Consider the following 13181-nt stretch of genomic DNA (forward strand, 5'->3'; position numbering starts at 1 on the left):
AATTTTATATTATTTTTTTAATATTTATGTGACTTTTTTCTAATTAAATTATATTTAAAATTTAAAAAATTATTAAAGATGAATTATATAATATATATTTATTTTAACAAATATATGGCAAGAAATGGATGGCCAGGACTAGGGTGTTATGTTTTATCCCTATGAATCAATAAACTTAACTTTTTCATGTGGCCTGGAAAATAAATCTAACAATCAAGTAAAAGCATAGGTTTTACTTTAGGGATTGGTGTTAGCTAAAAGATAAAAGATATCAAGCGTCTTAATCACTAGAAATTCTAAGGTTTTCATGTCGACCTCCAAATAAATCTAACAACCAAGCAAAATCATAGGTTCTACTTTAGGGATTGGCATTAGTTAAAAGATAGAAGATCAAGTTTCTCAATCACTAGAGATTCTAAGATAATCATACAAATTATAATAAGGGAAACATTCTTGAATGATTTGTACTTGAAATCTCTTGTTAAAAAAAAATTGGGTCTTCTACAAAAGCTTGACAAATATGAATTGTAACATGTTCTGAGGCATTGTAATCAATTGGCCAACTCTTTGGATAATGTGGGAGTTTCATTAGCCCCAGGAGAATTAAAAGTAAGAATAACTCTTCATTTTTTCCCCTTGGATGAATATGGAAAAAACAATTTACTTGAAATTAAAATAGCATGGAGGAGCCACATGGCATTCTCATGGACTTAACTCCATGTAAATTTAATCATATTCATGGATGGAGTGGAGCGAAATCAACCACTCCAACTTTTGGGATTGTATGTTGAGGCATGCAGAGGTGATGGTTCTTTGTGATTTTGAGAGAGATTTATGCTTTTCACTCATACTAGTATGATGGAATTTTTCATGGCAAAGGTCATATCCCCTATGAAGATGGAGGCTTGAATGCCATCAACCCTACACGTAGTGTACGGAAAAGATGTGCATACCTGCTCCATAGTTTGGCAGTTATAATGTAACGGACGATAGAAGGACAGATTAGGGGTGGACAAGGAGATCAAACAAAGGAATAGAATCTATAATTGGCAAGTTTCCTTGATTATTTCTAGCCATACCTTCTACATATGACTCCAAGTAAATGGCTACTGAGAAGTTTCAATATGAAATATAAAATTACCTCTTTTTAGTCAGCTCTTTTTTGTTTTTTTTTCCTACTTTCAAGCTTCGAAAGAAGCACTTTAGGATGTTCCCTACTTTTTAGGCAAATTATAAACATAATTTTTAGGTAAATTTTGGGGCATATTATTCCTCATGTTGAGGTTGAAATTTTGGGAGACATTATTCCATGTCTTTGTTTGGAGAAAATTGTCATTTTTAGGGGTCACTCTACTTTGATATACTCTATCAATTCAAGTGGGTTGAGGGAGGTAGTTGCAGCTGGAATGTCATCCTCTAATATATTGAATTTTTGGGTGCTATTATCCTCTATAATGTGTTTCAATTCAGTTGGCTAGACATGGTAATATTTTCTCATTTCTAGATTACCCGTCAATTAATGGATAGTTCTATGCTTGGAGAGAAAGGCTCTTGTCGGGTTCATTAACTTTTTGTTCTAGTTATCAAGCGTTGTTGTATACCTTCAATGGAAGAGGACTTAGAAAGGTTATCCATTCCTTCTCCTCTATTTTCTTTATAGGTTGGAAGATAATTTCACCATCTATCTAATTTGGCATACTATCTCTCATGTTGAGGACATGTAATCTTAGGAAGATTGGAGATAAAAGCTCCTAAAGGAGCTTAAATTTTGAGGGCATTTTCCTCTTTAGTACTAATGACCAAAAGAAACTTTTGTGTGGCATCCATGGGTGTACATTAGCCTACATAACACGTTGAGGTCCACAAGTGCATAATTCAGGCGGTTGATGGAGAGAATCAATCAACTTTAGGAAGATATTGTCACATTGCAAATGAGACATAATCAACTAGTTTCCAACAGAACCATGACCATGGAATTGTTGGTGGAACACCACATCATATTGAGCATGAAGGAGGATGAGCTCTCTATCCTATGCAAACAAATTGAAGACTTTTAATCCACAATGGATAAGCATTCCTTAGACCTCTCTTCCTCCAACAATGAAATCAGTATTGTTGCTCAAAATGTTCCTTATTTAAATGTTATAATGTCCCCTCAGAAGGGGGGCCAAGGTTTGGGAATGACATTCCTTTCAATAATATCTGGTATGTTATTTTATTAATATTGTAAAATTTTCTCTATTTTTGGCTCCTATATAGTTATAGGAATAATGGCTTGGATGTAATAAAACATTCAATTTTTTACATGGGGGCATCCCAAGCATAAATAAGGTTATAAATCAATAGTTTAGACTTCTTTTAAAATATTAATATTGATAAAATAGTAAATTTGAACTTCAAAGCATATTTAAGATATTATTTATTTTATAATGCTTTTTTTATAAAGTTATCTTTTTATCTTTTTTTAATCGACTTCATAGATATATATTTTATCTTTATCATATTTATATTAATTATTTACAAAAATCAACAATTTCTAAAATTTTAAAATAATCTATTTTAATAATAAATAAATTTTCCCCGATGGGGGTGACCAAGCTACAGGACAAGTGGCAGCGTGTTGGAGTGTGGAGCCAACTCGGCTTCCACGCGCAACACAAGTGCCTTAAACGCCTTTTGGGACCTGGTCCAAACTCCCGCGAGCATTACATAATGTGCAGTGTAGGTAGGAGGGTGCCCATTTTCAGTTGTTGGACAATGAGGAGGGAGCGTTGGGTGAGATAGAGTAGTGAGGTATTGGCGTCCTGGCGCAAGCTGTGGCTTGCGGTGACAGTGCAGGACGATCTTGAGGAAGGCGGATGTGTGGGGGACTGGAACCTGCAGTCAATTTGGCCTGGAGATCCACGAGAACATTGGAGTAGTAGGCGTGACGAGGGATATCGTTTTGGGGTTGGAGAGTGTGGGTCGCATGCATTCGTTTCCCCCTTATCACTCTCGTTCTATCTCTGGGTAGGGACTACTCCTCTAGAGAGGCAGTGTTGTGGAGAAGTTAGGTCTTGGTGCAATCCTTGCAGCGGCTCGTCCACTTTAGAGACTGGTGATGCGCCCCCGTATTCGTCGACAGATAGTGGAGAGGGATATGACAATGGCACCAGTTGTTTAGGGCTCCCTGACGTCGGTGCGATAAGCAACGTGTTTTTGTATTTGGTTCATATCTGGTTTGTTTGGTGGGTTGCACGAGACAGCCAGATTCATCCCTACGATGGTGCAGCTAGTGGTGGAGGCGCAGGCTGTATGTGAGGACAGAGAGGACGCACTCGTAGAGGGAGAGCTGACAACTGCATGGAAGATCGTCCGCAGCAGGGAGTGCCCAGCTCGGGCTTGGAGTTGTCCGAGAGCCATCATTTTGATGTCGATGTAGCCATGTCCCCAGGTCATTCCCCTGACCATGTTGAGGCTCCAACCACCTTGGACTCCATAGAAACCCAATTGGACAATCTCCATATGAGTATGGAAACTTTGAGGGAAAAGCTATATGATGACTGGAATGAACTGGTGGCCTACATCAACGACCTCCAACACACGCAGAACAAGCTCCTAGACTCCATAGACGGCCTTCAACAGCAACTCCAATGCACAAACAACCACCTCCGTGCTTTGGAGATTCGGTGGAACACATTGACTACCACATGCATGAGCGGGATGCGTTCTTTATTGCCTTGCCACCATTTCCCCCCAACCCAACCCCGTAATGTGTATCCTTGGAAAATTCTCTTTTTGTGCTTCTTTTGTATCGGAAATAACCAATGACACGAGTTGTCTTGACCTCTTCACAGGCTTAATATTACTCAAAGCAAAACTCATGTCACCTCTTAACTCTGATACTCAGCCTTATACAACAACAATAATATATTTGGATGATTTATCAATAATGTATTTTGTTCCTAAAATTATAATAATATAATGCAATTTTTTTTTACTCAAAAAATAATAATTATAGTTATTTTTAAATAAATAAATAAAACGCGACTACCAGATTTAACTAAGTAATTTACTATATTAAGAACATGGCATTATTCATTATCCATGAAACAAAAGGTACTTTGGATTGGTATAATCTAAATTATATATAATTCCTTAATAACCCCGCTTAGATTTAACTCAGTTGAAAACTTAGCATTATTCAATATCCATTAAACAAAGAATACTTTCGATTTAATATATATACCCAACTCCTTACAGCCCGCTACTTTACTTTTGTTCACTGATTTTTCACATTAAAAATTAGCATTATTCACTATCTATTAAAATAAAGTATTATCCTCGAGAGAAAAGGAAAAGCCAGGTAGGAATCATTTAGGTTGAAAGATAAAGAATAACAATTTTATTATTTTATAAAAGAATTATTATTACAAACCACAATCAATGCTGCTCAACACTGGAAAGGGCATCACACATATCTTTTGACTCACGCATCTTTTCGATTCTACAAAAACCACAAACCAAGACATTCCAACAGCCTAAATAAAATCAGATCAAACTGGTACTTCAAATATAACAAACAAAGCCTTCGTTTTGTTATCCTTTTATTTATCAAATTACGTGTTTAATGTTGCTATGTGATGGATACAGGTTGTTGGATTTGTTTAATGCAATTTGACGATATCAATAGAATACTGACTTGGATATATATAAGAAATATAAATTTTATATTTAGTTATGATTCTTTTATTGAAGTCAACTATGAGTTACTCACACTATAATTTAAGTATTTTATAAAATATAGATAATTATAAGATGTATAGAAATATATTTATGGGGAGTTAATGTTTATTTTACCAAAATATATGAAAGTAGCTTTTGTTAGAAATTGTAATTACTTCGGCCTTTAAAGTTGGCTAAACATAGAGAGTCAGTTCACTGAGTGATTGAGGGTTGAGTGTTTGAGTGTTGAGTAAGTCAAATGATAGATGACTTTTAGTGTGTAGGTGCATGTCAAGATATTTTAATCAAATTACTAGTCGAACAAATTCATTGTAACCATCATATTTTATGTGATCAATAAAAAACAACAATTTGTATTTTATGTGTGAATTATTTATACTTTATCTCCTCCACTTTCCAACAAATTAATATCAGAGCAAGATAATCTAAAAAACCAAAAAATCTGCAACCTCAACTTGCACCTACACTGTGTAATTAATAACTCGAACCAAAAAGTTGGAAGTATTTTTCCGCTGCCACGAACCATAGTCACGAGTGTTTTAGCCGATTGGCAGAGCTGTCGTCAACCAAGCCGCAAAGATTCAGCGTTCACCCTAGTATTATTGCCGCGGCGGTTGAGAAATACATACACTCTGACTAGTCAAAGGCGTCGAACAGCCGTCATATTCTGTTTGGTCAGTCGCAAACCCCGAAAGAGCTAGAGGTTTCCATCATACGCAAGAATAACCACTTATATATCAATTTGTAATTTTCTTAAAAGTATAATGGTTAATTTGAGTTTCCCGCAACAGTTTTTTAGGTCTGATTGTCATTTATTTATGTAAAAAATTACTCTTATATCAATTTGTAATTTTTTTAAAGTATAATGGGTAATTTGAGTTTCCCGCAACCGTTTTTTATATGGGATTGTTATTTATTTATGTAAAAAATGCCAAAAATTGTATCGAAAAGTAAGTGATGGTAAATATTTTATTATTTACTTTTTTCAAAAATTAAGAATAAAAAATGACTATATAAATATCTAAAACTAATGTATTGATATTGCAATTATATATGTAAATTATGACATAAAACATGTAATGGAGTTATCCACATGGCATTATCATGTGGAAAGGTTGTAATAAGAAGTTGAATTAAACAACTTTTTCCATGAACAAATACAATAGAATAAACTCATTAATAATGAAGTGAAAATTGATTCAAATCATAAACTTTTATTTAATATATATTAAAAATATTTAAACACTTAATATAAAATTCATTTAATTATTTTAAAAATAAAAGTCACTAATTTATATTAGCTAAGTATTTATTATAAAAATTTAGTTTAAGCCTATGAAAATGAAAGAGATTTTAGAAAATAAATTAAATTATTAAAAAAAAAAATCTATAATTTTATTTAATATCAATAAGAAATCAATAATAAATTAAAATTATTATAAATTATTAATAATTTATTAAAATGATTATGAATTCAAGTAACAAATAATAAAGCTCTATTTTGAATATTTATATTTTTTTAAGTTTTCATATCTATCTATACATTATAAATGTAAAACCTTGTAAATTATATTCTCAACAAAAACATTATCACTACGATAAAACATTATTATTGTTCATTGGATTCTCCATCTCCACAATGCAAGATGCAAAAGTATAATTAACAAAATACCTCAATTTACTAATCAATAAACCTAAATTAACTTAACTCTAAACCTTAACACTAACTTAAATGCAATACTTATAAATTAATTTAACTATATTTAAACTAAATAACACATTCACTTTATTTATTAACATAATATTAATTCTAAAAATATTATACCTATTTCCTTAACTATTGTTTGGTTACATTTAATTCAGTGATTTCTTACCTTAAAAACCTGATTTCTTACATTAAAAAGAAAGATGACATTATTCGATATCCATTAAACAAAGGCATTATCCAAGAGGAAGACGGTAAGAATAATTTAGGCTGAATTTGAAGAAACAAGAAATATATAAAATAACAATTTTATTATTGATGAAGGAAATATTATAACAAGACATCACACATATCTTTTGACTCACACGTAATTTGTGGCCTGTGTAAAAACCACAAAGAGGAGCCTAAATATATAAAATCCGATCAAGCTGGAGCTTCAAATATAATAATAAAAACAGCTCCATTGCGTTACCCTTTTTAATAACCCCTTGATCCAACTCCAATTTTTTTATTCTGCAGGGTACCGACGGAAGTCCAGCCTTAACAACAAGAATTGGAAGGAGCATTACATGAAAGTTTGAAACCTCTTTAACATCAAACCAAAACAACAGAAAATCGCATAAAAGAAGAAACTGCATTGATTAAACGAGTACGGAAGCTGCATTAAATTAGGTATGAGGGAAGGGGTGTAGGAAACGCTAATTAAATTCAAACGTCGTGTATTTTGCATTCCATGTGCTCTGTATCGACCCTGCACATTTGCTCTTCCTCACGAACGAGAACTTCGCCGTGGGCTGCTGCATATTTTGCGTGCACCGTGTGTGCGAACTCTACAACTCTTTGGCTGTTTATTGCAATCAAAACAAGAATCAAATAAGAAAAGTTAAATAAGTAACCATTTATTTAAAAGTTGGGTAAAACTTAACTATATATAGTGTGAGAAGGCAATTCAGCAAGGAGTTTGTATAAGGAAGTAGAGGAATTGCCTGGACAGTTAAAAGTGGCTAGAATCTGGGCAAAAAATTTTAAAAACTCTTGTAAAGACAGTGTTTGAATCCTGTTTTTGATGATGGAAATGGATTCAGCACCATCAAAACGTCTGAAACACCTAAAATTTTGAAGTTTAACAACTATAACTTGGATTTACAAAAATCCTTGCCAAATTTCATCTAAATATAACAGAAATTTCATAACTTTCCGAACAATTCCTCCTACTAATTAGACTACCGCCTGCAGCAAGAGCGTGAATTATATGTACATTATTTGATCGATCTAAATATTCTATAATAATTAGAACAGATCTATTTTAAATATTAAATTAATTAATTTAATATCAGTTTATAGGGATTTAATATATATGTGTATATCCAATGATTCAATTATTTATAGTGATTTAAAGTGCAAAATAGTGAACGGTATTTATTTAATGCGCCACTGCGACGAAACAATGCATTTTAATGTTAATGTTATGAGATGAATACCTGTAAGCCCATTCATTGTCGAACCAAGCGATCACTTTAATCATGTCGTCTCCCATGACCATGGTGAGTGTGTTATCTACAATGCTGAAGCGTGGGAACCGCGAAAGTCCATGGACACCAAGTGTTCGGCACACACTGCAAGAATACCATGGAGGGGTCCATCGGAAGCAGCCTTCTTGAAGGCTTTCTTCACATCATCTACCGTGAACCCCTTCTTCCCCACGTTGACCACCAAGTCCACCACAGAAACGTTGGGGGTGGGCACGCGCATAGCAATGCCGTTGAACTTGCCCTTGAGATTCACAGTGCTGGACAGCACTCGAGATAGTGTATTAATAGATATATCGATGCTCGTTGGAACTATGTTTAGCGCCGCCGCTCTTGCTCTTCTCCTGTCACAGTGTATTGCATCCAGCAGACTCTGCATTAAGACATCTGATCTGAAATTAATTTCATTTCCATAATTAACTATTCCTCTAATATTTTAGAGGAAACACTCACAGTTAGTCGAGTTCGAATATTTAAAATAACATTAATTCATCAATGTAAGATTCAAATATATATTTTTAAAACCTGATGGAGATCAAATGTGGAAATTAGTATCTATTCAGATTTTCCCACTAATTTTCTTTAGAAAAATGTTTGCACAATCCAATCACCTGATCACTGGTATATGAAAGTGTTGCGGAGACAGTCCATTTCACTATGCCTGCAACAACGACATCACACCATTATCATCATCACTTGCAGATTTTACGCAAAGTAAGAGATAAAAATAACTTGTTGCCACAGAATAGTCTCCATTCCCTGACATTATAGTTCACTTTAAGTACGACTGAACCGGGTTGTGTAAAATCTTTTCATTGTATTCGATTATAGCTACATTTTATGTGGAAGAATTACTTACCACCGAACTCTTTGTCCAGGGTTTGGATTAATGGAGCAAGGCAATTTATTATGCCAGATCCATTACTGTAAAGTGGAGTGAAGTCATGTTATCATGTCAAAATCAAGTAAAGGATGGATATTATTATCACTTGCTTTTTGGAAATATTGAAAGGAAAAAAAAACGTGAAAGCCAGAAATCAAACATCATCTTTTTAAGACAGACAAAATAACTCTACACCACAAAAATTTAAATCTAGACTATTGGAACACATTCAGCCCACTTGTAGATCTTTCTCGTTTTGCTCCGGTAAGCCTCAATGGTCACGGTATATATATACACTAATATCAAAATCTACGTTATAAAGGACTGACGTGACTGATGACATGACTCGCAGAAACCAATGAAAAATTAACCTAAAGATGTTGTTGCTATCGTCGTGAGAATAATTGCTGTCATTGACTCCCACAACATATGTGGGGATATCTTCGCCCTTGCCCGATGCTGTAATGATCACCTTTTTAGCCCCGGCATCAATGTGCTTCTGAGCTTGGGTTCTCTCTGTAAACTTTCCAGTCGCCTGCATCACCGGATTGCATTAATTCAGGCTCAACCATATCTACAACTACAGTATTACTACGTATTCGTCGAAGCATATATATGTATTTCAAAATATATATGCCCCTACCTCGATGACAAGGTCGACACCGAGGTGCTTCCATGGCAATTGCCAGGGGTCTTTCTCAGAAAGAACAAAGATTTGTTTCCCACCCACGTTCATGCTTTTGTAACCATTCACACCACCTTTAAATATGCCGTCCACATCAGCATCAAATCTACCCAGAATTGAGTCATACTTCAGGAGATGAGCGGCCTACACTCACAATACAAAGTAAAACGAAACACTCAGTAACATATGTATATATAGATGAGCGGCCTACACTCACAATACAAAGTAAAACGAAACACTCAGTAACATATGTATATATATAAACACTATCTAAACATTGAGTGTGTGTATATATATACTCAGTGATATGAACCCTTCCCCTGTTATAACTGATAACATACATTTTCGACACCAGTAGTGTCATTGATGGCAACGACTTCAAGAGACGAGCGCTTGTGGCCATGCCAGCAACGCATAAAATTGCGGCCAATGCGTCCGAATCCGTTGATAGCGACTTTCATCTTTGCAACGGTTTCTCCTCTCACGGCTCCCGAGTTTTCAGCCTGATTATTTCAGTTACCAGATAAAAAGTAATCAGCAAATACCAATGGCGGCACGAGCTGTGATGAGTGGATAAGATTGGGAATAGTATTGACTCACCTTAGCTACAACCTGTGAGGCAACCGCATCAAAGAGGCTGAGGTTGTTCTCCCGTATATGTCTTCCATATGTGATACAACTAGATGTAGACTTCAGACCCGCAAACTCTGATATTTCAGCTCTCTGCAATGCACACAAGATGATTGTTATTAATGGCTATAAATTCTCGGCCTTGCAGCGGCACGTGAAGTGGAAATAAACCTGAAGCTCTTATTGTATTAGAAAGTGAAAAAAATATGAATAGTAAAAAAACAAACCTTGAAGACAGAGGGAAGTGAGCGGCTGAATGATGAGGATCTGGCAGCTGCGGGGCGATGCGCAGGAGCGGAAGCTGCAATGTTGGCTGCTTGGGCGGATGAAGCTAGCGCCATTCTTGATTAGAGATTGATTGCAAGAATACCTTGCAATTTAGTTGATGACTTGACTGATCCATCTGTCTGTCTGGCTATCAATATATATAGTTATACACAGAGGCACCCTCCCCTGTCATATTCTTCGGAGGCTTCTCTTACCATATATGCCTTTTCTTTGAAGGAAGGTGCTCCAGACTATTGCCACGTCATTTCTCTTGTTCTTCCACGCAACCGTCTTTAACGACAACCTCCTTTTATTTTTCGATTTGATAACCTCTAAATTTGACATTAAAGTAAAATGTGTTAATATCCTCCCGAGCGTACATTAAAGCAAAAGTATGTTCTTATGCTTAAGCTGGATCATTAAAGTAAAAGTTTATTATTGTGATATTTTTTGAAATGAAAATGGGTCACTAAAATATATACTCGAGGTATCAAAGTTTGTCGGAATGTCGATCAACCAGGTCTGAAATGCACGGCTGGTTGGAGAGGGAGATAGCGTGAGCGGCTCTTACACTGCCATCTATACCTGCCATAAATCCAAAATTGACAAAAAGAGCTTTGAAAGAAGGTGTTGTTGTTGGACCACGAAATACTCTCTCTCTCCAGTTAGGTTTCACAGAGGTATCTTTTCCTAACGAACGGGATGGTCAATATACACCTATTGCTCAAAAGTGTCCTCGGTTAGCCTCTACCTCAAATCAGTTGGAAAAAGTAATTGCTTCTAATGGATCTAACTTTAGATTTGTCTCAAATCAGTTGGAAAAGGTAATTGATCCTCATGGATCTAGCAAACTTAGATTTGGTAAAGCCAAATATACAGATGGAAGCAAGTCCATTCCTTTAGTAAGACTCCATCCAAATATATCATTTCCTAAACAACTAGAGTCCTCCATGAATCGTTCATATAGTATGAAGATTCCGGTTTCTCCTTATCAAAAACATGTGCAAAACCATAGTGCTACTACTTCTGTAGATTGTATTTTTTGCCATAAACAACTAGAAGAACGAAGGAAAAGTTTTGCCTTAACCAATGAAGAAAGTGGTCATTCTTCTGTGGATCATAAAGGCCAACATCCTGACTACAAAGATTGCATACAAATCTTTGTACCTCTTAAAGATTTTAAGATGTATAGTATTCCAAGGGAAAAGACGGGAACATCACCAGTTTTGTCAGAAAGACATCTAAATCCAAGTAACAACACTCAAAAATTCAAAAATAGAACTTTGCAGGGAGATCTACAATTTATTCATTTAAGAAATCCTGAAGACCCAGAGCCAGCTGAACAAATCAAGATGCAAAATTATTCAAATTATCAGTCAGTTTGTCTCTCTCAAAACCTAGATGATATTGCTAAAGATGTTCTTGAATTAAAAGAGCATATTAAAAGGTTGCACCAAACAACATATAGTTTACAAGATGGATATGATAAGAAATTAACTAAAATCTCGACTCAGTGAGATACCATTAGCCGTGTTGTAACAAATTTTCATAATGCTCTTCCTAGACCACACTCTCCTCTAGACTTCGAGGCAGTAGACCAAGAAGGACCAAAATTCACTTACCATAGACATAAATCGAATTCATTGTTTCTTAAGACAATTATGAAAGAAGAAGAAGAAACAATAGCAAAAATCAAGAAAGGATTAGATTTAGCTAGAGAGAAATTTACACTAGTCAGTGATAAATTATCTAGTTTGATTCTAGATATCAAAGGAAAAGAAAATTCCCACAGAGAATCTGGTGAAGGATCTTCTAAGTCAAAAAGAGAAGAGTCTTTTCAATTTTCAAGTAAAAATGCCAAGTTCGCAGAAGGAGATGTATCATCCCAGAATCAATCCAATCCTTTCACTAGATGGACACAACATCTAGCAGAGACTGATGAAAAATCAGATCCAGAATCTTTTCATAGTATTGGAAATGCTCTATTTATAAACTTTGATTATCTAAATAGAGATCATACATTGATTCTCCTCCAAAGGATTAACACTTGGTATCACAGAAAAAAGTTAAGTCAAAACAGCCTTGGAAAGATGTAGTGATCCAAATCACTTGGGCATTAACAGGAAATGCTCAACTATGGTGGGAACATCTAGATAAATCAAAATAGATTGACATCTTGAATAAAGATGATCCTTTAGAAGCCATACTCTTAGCATTATCACATGAATTCCTTGGAATTATACCTTCAGATGAGTTTCAATATGCTTAGTTATTCATAAGTCAAAGATTGTGTGATCTCGACTTACTCACTGAGTATTATTGCATTATGCAAGGGCTTTATTATAAGATTTCAGATCATGAGAATGTAGCATATTTGCGACATTATATTGTTTCTATGCCAGGAAGAATTCCAGAGCTAGTCACACAAGAACTAGCTAAGCAAAAGATTTCTATTGATTCTCTTTCTTTGGCAACACTTCATGAACATATCCTCACCATCCTTAGAAATGAATGTGTAGCATATAAGAACAAAAGAAATCTTAAAAAGCAGTTCACCTTTAGTACTCAGATTTGTGATCTGTTTTTAGAGAAATATAGATTTGGGTGTTACAAAACTCCGAAAAGGAAGCCTCAGAAAAAATCTTAGCATTGTAATTCCTCCAAACCAAAATGGAAAGGTAAGAAGAAACAATTCATGCCATCATCTGAAAAAAGAAGATCCAGATATATTTTCAGAAAGAAAAGAAGACCTGCTAC

The 13181-nt window shown here is 34.9% G+C and overlaps 1 pseudogene across 1 annotated transcript; it reads right to left on the reverse strand.

The window, feature by feature from the left end:
- Window positions 1–6837: 6837 nt before the first annotated feature.
- On the reverse strand, window positions 6838–10593 carry LOC149143235 (glyceraldehyde-3-phosphate dehydrogenase A, chloroplastic-like; annotated as a pseudogene). The gene is made up of 9 exons (XR_016264321.1): window positions 10385–10593; window positions 10128–10250; window positions 9869–10030; window positions 9486–9671; window positions 9214–9377; window positions 8819–8883; window positions 8571–8620; window positions 7912–8332; window positions 6838–7274 (listed from the first exon to the last, which is right to left on the reverse strand). The product of XR_016264321.1 is annotated as a glyceraldehyde-3-phosphate dehydrogenase A, chloroplastic-like (transcript).
- Between the last annotated feature and the right edge of the window lie 2588 nt (window positions 10594–13181).

Source organism: Pinus tabuliformis, chromosome X (genome assembly GCF_031772625.1).
Source record: "Pinus tabuliformis cultivar Carrire ecotype Pingquan chromosome X, CPIR1, whole genome shotgun sequence".
Lineage (NCBI taxonomy): Eukaryota > Viridiplantae > Streptophyta > Pinopsida > Pinales > Pinaceae > Pinus > Pinus tabuliformis.